The sequence below is a fragment of the Panicum virgatum genome, chromosome 6N (genome assembly GCF_016808335.1).
Source record: "Panicum virgatum strain AP13 chromosome 6N, P.virgatum_v5, whole genome shotgun sequence".
Taxonomy (NCBI): domain Eukaryota; kingdom Viridiplantae; phylum Streptophyta; class Magnoliopsida; order Poales; family Poaceae; genus Panicum; species Panicum virgatum.
The window spans coordinates 8,060,688-8,067,450 of record NC_053150.1 but is presented as its reverse complement, the minus strand read 5'-3'; the positions used below and the strand labels follow the sequence as shown (position 1 = coordinate 8,067,450).

The window sequence follows — 6,763 nt, the reverse complement described above, 5'->3', positions numbered from 1 at the left end:
ATATATTGCCTCTTCAAATTGTTTTTTAGTAGTGCACCTCAATTGGAACTTCAATATATAGTACACACCTTCAAAATAGTTTCACGATGTGCCATGTTTTGTGCAAATCTTTTTCACAAGTGTTGGCCCATTTCTTACAAAATTTGAATGAAAAAAAAACTAGATAGCCAAAGGTTAAAGTAAATGTTTGGCCTGCCATGCCATCTTCTTCTGCTCCCCTACTCCTTCCTTCTCCTTCTCGCAGGTGCCTTGGCCCTGCTACGATCTAGGGCTGAACCACTACCCTCTTATCATAATGAGGACATACTCATAAAATATTTTTCTAACATATTATTGATTAGTGTATCCTATTTTTGAACCACAAAGTAACTGAAACAAGGATTTGAAACATGGCAACATACAAAAATGTGTGTAATATTATTTAACAAGGCAACACAATACATGCAATTATTTCATAACATATTTCATGCTTTACTCAATACAGCATGTTTACTCTACCTTTAAACAGTTGACTTTTGTAATTTGGTGAACACAAGTCTTGTGGATGCCACTTTGTTCAATACAACAGAAGGGATTTTGGAGTAATAGATGGGGAAAGGGTGTTTTCACTTTTTGGTGTTCAAAATAATGTTGGATCCACATAGAGCATTGTTATCATATCTTTAATTGTGTGGGAAAAAGTGAATGCATCACTTTTCTTGTATATATAGTCCACTGTCCTTGCAAAATCAACAATTGTTTTTGCGATGAGCTTTGGCTGTTCTGTTGGTGTAAGGAAGAGTTTCATCATATCCTTCCATGCATCTTCAATCAAATCTTTTATCCTCTCAAATGCATCACTCATTGTTGTCCTATGCTGCAACATATAACATTCTACAGTAGAAGCATGGTGTGCCCCAATTTGCTCCCGCTGCAACACAAAAGAAAATTAATATATAGAATAATTGTATACTAAAATTGCGCCTTTTGATTTGTTTGGTGCTCTTTTCTCAACTAAGATGCGGTGCTAATTTTTTGTTGTCTATATCATATATATATACACTATTTGGTTACAACATTAACTTGGTGCTCCAATTTAATGTAGTAGTAATATGGTGCATAAATACACATAAGGTCCCTTCACATGTGTAAATTAGAGAAAGAGAGAGAAAGAGAGCCAGACCTCCGTGGATTTAATATCATTGGACAGTCGTGCTATCGTTGAGAAATACTTGAGAAGTTCTGGATATGTCAAAAGCCAGTCAAGATTTTCCTTCGTTATGACATCACCCATCCCAACAAAAGAAGAACATGCTACTTGAAAACCTCCAACAGTTGCTCTTGAAATTTCTAAATGTTCATTTATTGTTTTTGGAACATAATGTTCGTCACGCCATTTTATCTCTTGAGAGTTTGCTCGGACCAACACCTTTAACTGCATTCAAAACACGTATATGTGAATTCCATATTGTATGTTCACATAATTGGGAAGTCATATTTATTTCTTGAACATGGTCTATAACGAGTATGATAAGTTCATGAAGTTTGCTATGCAAGTAAGCTAATTTATGATTTCTTCATGCACACCATGAATATTTGCCAATAAAATTCTTAGCATATAGCCATTTGGAAAATTATAATGGTAGTTTACTGATTGCTTTTATGTCTAGCAGTTATTTGTGTAGTAGACAATGCAATGCATGTTTCTTTGGACTTGTGGTCATGAGGATAGACTAACGAAAAGACTATATTCATGATGAGGTAATGGGTGTGTCGATCACAGAAAACTTGTCAAACATCGATTAAGATGATTTGGACACATATCCAATGAAGTCCTATGGAGACACTATCTCATAGCAATGGCTTAAGGTGCGCCAATAATAGTGTGAGAAGAAGTAGGGGTAGATCAATTCTGACATGGGATCGGAAGAGGTAGTAAAGAGAGACCTAAGAGGATGAAATATACCCAAAGAACTATTATTGTTGCTATTATTACTACTATGCCTTTTTATTCTCTGACAATACGACTTTTGTTTGATTTAACCTCTAGCCTAACTTCTGAAGGCTAAAAGGCTTCATTGTTATAAATTTAGAAGCAATTATAAGTTTTAGAATAATCCTGGTATGCAAATTATAATAATATTTACAACAAGTGAACATTATGAAAATAGAATATTCTTTCTTTTCCTATATGTATGCAAAATAGTTCATCACCTATGACAATAAGTTGTTACTTTCATAAAGCACATGCATTTGTTATTTAACTACTAATTAAGTGAGACCAAATACAATAGTTACCAATTCTTTAAGATAAAACACTCGGAAGCTTTTATTTGGTCCTAGTTCATCCTCACAAGTATCGAATGTCTTCAATAAGTGCAAGTAGAAATCCTTCATGTACTCTGGAAGTATTTCCGCTGCATTCTCTTCCCATCAGCATTTTACAATACACTAATTGAAATATTCAATATTTGAATAGTCAGAGTGCATTTCATGCAAACTACTGATCAAATTTCATATTATTTGGTTGCAATGAGAATAAGTGAATATTCAGTATACTTGACTGACTTATCCCCTAAGTCCTTTGTCTACAACATTTTAACCTAAGTAAAAACAATTTATAGAGATAAGATCCTAAACTAATCGAAACTAGCAATTCCCACTTGGATTCTAGAGTCAATGTGACTCCCAACAAGGTGGTATTGGAAGAACCCCAAAACTATTTTCAGAATTATTTGGAGAGGTGCTGCAACAGTCTCACAATCATCAGCCCCCCCCCCCCCCCCCCCCCCTCCTTGGCACCCCCTCCCTCACTATCTGTTGGCAGATATGCAAAAATACTGCCTATGGAGATAGTGCTTACCATGGCAGGATTTTTGCATATTTGCAATCGATTGAAAATACACAGATCAATTTGTGGTGGGGTTGGACTATATGATAAAGTTAAAGTACCAATCAATATATTGTAAAGGATACTAGCTACTTGTACCTGTATATTGCTTCGGCAAGCAGTTTGTCCTCCTCAGTTGTACTGTAGGTATCCATTATATCATCTAGTATGGTGATATAGGCTGTCATCTTTGTAGTTATCACTCGTGTAAGAGAATACTGTGGCTCAGAGCATGCTCCTGTCATCCAGAAATGCATTTCTACTATTCTATCTCGAATAAAACTTAAGTTTGTCTCCACATTAAGCTGCTTCCACCACCTGTAATGATATAAAGAATATAAACACACATCATGCAATGTAATTTGTTTAAATAAAATTGTTTAGTTGACTTAGTGATGATAATTAAAAATCTATAAATTTGAATCAACTTACAGTGTGACGGTTTTTCACTCCTCACAGTAAAGAAGTTGAAGAAGGTTGAAATTCAATTTTGCAAACTCTAATATGACTTCATTTCGTGCAGCCTCCTTTTCGTAAATTGGGATATAGGTTCTTGTTTCCAGTATTCTAATCCTTCGGAAGAGAGGTGTTTGAAGTGCATGAGATACTTCATCTGCTAATGTTGATTCCAAAGAATCTAATACAGCTTCAAGTTGGCTTCTAGTGAATAAAAGAGCTTCATCTAGTATTTTGTCCTCATGAGTCCTAAGGAAAGCTGCATTATATAAGTTCAAGAGGGTTTTTGTATTATCCGCAACAAAATTTCCTTCATTATCTTTAAAACTTTTGAAGACATCTGCAAAGACAATCAAATGACAAAAAATGTAGATGTTTTATCTCCAAAAATATTTAAATGAAATACAACATCCAAAGTATCTAACAATGTGGGACATTAACATGATCTGTTCAATTTAACTTGCATGGTTTATATAGTTTGGGAATGCTTAGTAGTTAAAAGTAGCTGGCTGATTATATAATATTGCATTATTGATACTGATCCGTCGTTGTACATATTCACCGGAGATATATGTATTGATAACAAAAGAAGTTTACTTATTATAGTAATTGCTCAAAAAACATGCGCAATGGAGTCAGATGAAACATGGTCAGCATGGATATCAAAATAGCATGATAACATTGGTGGTTTTCGTTAGTGAGATGGACAGCGCTTAGTATAAATTTCGGTGTGCTTGTTTGTTGTTTGACACATACGTTCTATGATTGTCTATTCAATATTTTCATACTAAAAATGAGGCCTTACCTGATGGCACATCATAACCATTTTTTCGTAGAAGATAAAATCGCAGTGAGACTAAATTCAGATCTTTGTCATCATACTCAGAATCATAAACAAAGAGCAACTGCTCATCAATCTCATTCTCGTAGTAATTATCCAGTCCAAGCCGCTGTAGCGTGATTATTAGTTCTAATATACTTGGTATTTCGTTTGCAGCCTTCACCATCTTCCTAACTTCTTCTTTTAACACTTCAGCCCTTTCTGTCATGTATGCACGCTGCACCAGACAAATAAATAGTAGTTAGTTTTTACAATCCAGAATGTCAGTGCACCTTCTCTTTGATGTTACCTTAGGTGCAGTTGGCGGCTGGTATGTCAGGAAAAAATCACCCCACAGACTCGGATGAAACGTCGGCCGATCCTTCCGCTGCCCCTGATGAACATCATTGACAGAGCAAACTGGAGGCGTGAGTGCCATCTTCTCGACGCGATGTCAATCAGCCTTAACTTTTTTGTTTCTCTTGGTGATCGTTGTTCTGTTGCTTGTAGGTTTCTTGATGGACATCTCTGTTCCATTGTGTCAGTACTTATAGGCTCGGCGGACCAGGAACTAACGTCGTTACATCGCCAAAGGAATCTACAGCCTAAACATGTATGCACACAAATCAAATGGCGCTTGCATGCAAGCAAATGGTGACAGCTGAACTGTACAAGTTGGCCACTACTTGTGTTATCATGATAAAAACGTTTTGCATGATAAACGTTTGATGTGGATGGGAGAAATTCGACACAGGCAAATCCATTTCTAGTTTTCTACACCTTGAAAATAGGGCCATGAGCTCTGGATGATTCAGTAAAAAAGATGTGCACTTATGTCCATATATTACAGGCTCAAACCCCAGTCGTTGTTCAAGTTAACCACTAAGCATATATTTGGGTTGGTGTCTTGGTGACTTTTTTTTTTGAAAAAGAGAAATTTTATTGATTTCAAGCACAATACATCAAGGTGATACATCGTTTTGAAATTTTCCGAACCTCTATCTGAACGGCACACAGCCTAAACAGAGTTTGATATATATCCTTCCACACTAATGACTGTTAATCCTAAGACTAGACCGCCACACATGTGCCTGAACAAAAAAACCTTGGCCACCTGTGCTAAGAAATGAGAAGGCGCTACAATGTTGTCCTGCAAAGTGTCTTGGTGACTACATGTCATATATGAATTTTTCCTGCCATGGGCTCCACCCAACCCACTCAGGATAATGCCATATATCATGCTTTTTCCTTAGAACCTGCCTTGCAAAAGTAACAATAGAATGGCCATCATGCTGTGGAGCTTACTTTTTATGCTCTAGCTAGTTAGTTATCTGAAATTTCCATTATCTAAAAAAAAGCTATTTAGTTACGGTTGTTGCAACATGGAAAGATCTTATGTGTATGCCAGGCATCATATATAGAAACTTTATAAGAGAAAAAACCTAGCATATATATCCTGGTGGAGATTTTGACAAAAGAAAAAAATGGAAATTATGTGTGGTGCTAGTTTACACGCAAAAAACACTTTTAATAATGGTCAATTTCAAGATTGATCCTCCAATAGAGGATGGATACAACAAAACAAGAGCAAAATATTATTGCCGAATAGAAGCTAGGCTGGACGCTAGTATGTGCCCACATCTCTGTCACCATCTGAGCTCATGAACCACTAAATAAAGCCTAGTCACTTCTGACAATGTGCCCTTTTCATATTTGAAAATGTGTGACAATACACAGCAACGTTTGAATAGGACAGGTAAAGTCTGCCTACACCGACGTATTGCCATGCATGTGGAGAGTTCAAGGTGTCTGATTTAGATTTTTTTTATTTTTGCCCAATTTTGGTGGCAATGTAGTGCAATGATATTTGACCGTCCAAGTGAAGTAACATCAAACATGTATTCTGATCTTGACACAACACAAGCTAACAATAATGGCAACTTTTTGTCTCCTAGCAGTCCACATTTTAATTAACACGAAAACATGTTTTTGCTGAATGACAAAAGCTACTACTTTTTTGCTGGCCGCCAAAAAATGACTTCTATTGAAATTGAAGCCACATGGCATGGCCCGACAACGGCAGAAACATGTTTTTTTTACTGAAATAATGCCAAAAAACGACTTCGATTGAGATGGAAGCCAAATGGCATAGCCTGACAGCAGCTTCACTGATGGGGGCTGGGTCTCAGGCTACACACATGGAAGCACGCCAGATGCTCGATAGAATGGCTTCCTAGTGGAACAGGCATTAGAGGATCGCCTATGTTCAGGGGGGACGCCGTTGGTTTTGCCTGGTGCCCATGTGCCTGGTGCCCAAGCTTAAAATTACTGTAGAATTTTGAAAGGTTATAGAAGCTTAAAATTTGGTAGTGGCTTAGCCTCTGCCATATGAAATTTTAGAGTAGAGTACTCAACATTCCTCACGATGGAACACCTTTTTGTCAATCGAGAGATCTGTTGCTTTGTGAACAGAGCCACCAATGATCTAATGTTTCTAATGAGTAATGACGTTGTATCCATTCTGAATCAAGTTCTGAAGTTGTATCCTGAAGACGTCACATAGATGCAGCAGAAATGACGTCTGAGTGCATGCTACTCACTTCGAATCTTCTGACTGT

The 6,763-nt window shown here is 36.8% G+C and overlaps 1 pseudogene; it reads right to left on the bottom strand.

Annotated features, from left to right (window-relative positions):
* Nucleotides 1-398: 398 nt before the first annotated feature.
* LOC120679974 lies at nt 399-4,671 on the bottom strand (annotated as a pseudogene).
* Nucleotides 4,672-6,763: the final 2,092 nt, after the last annotated feature.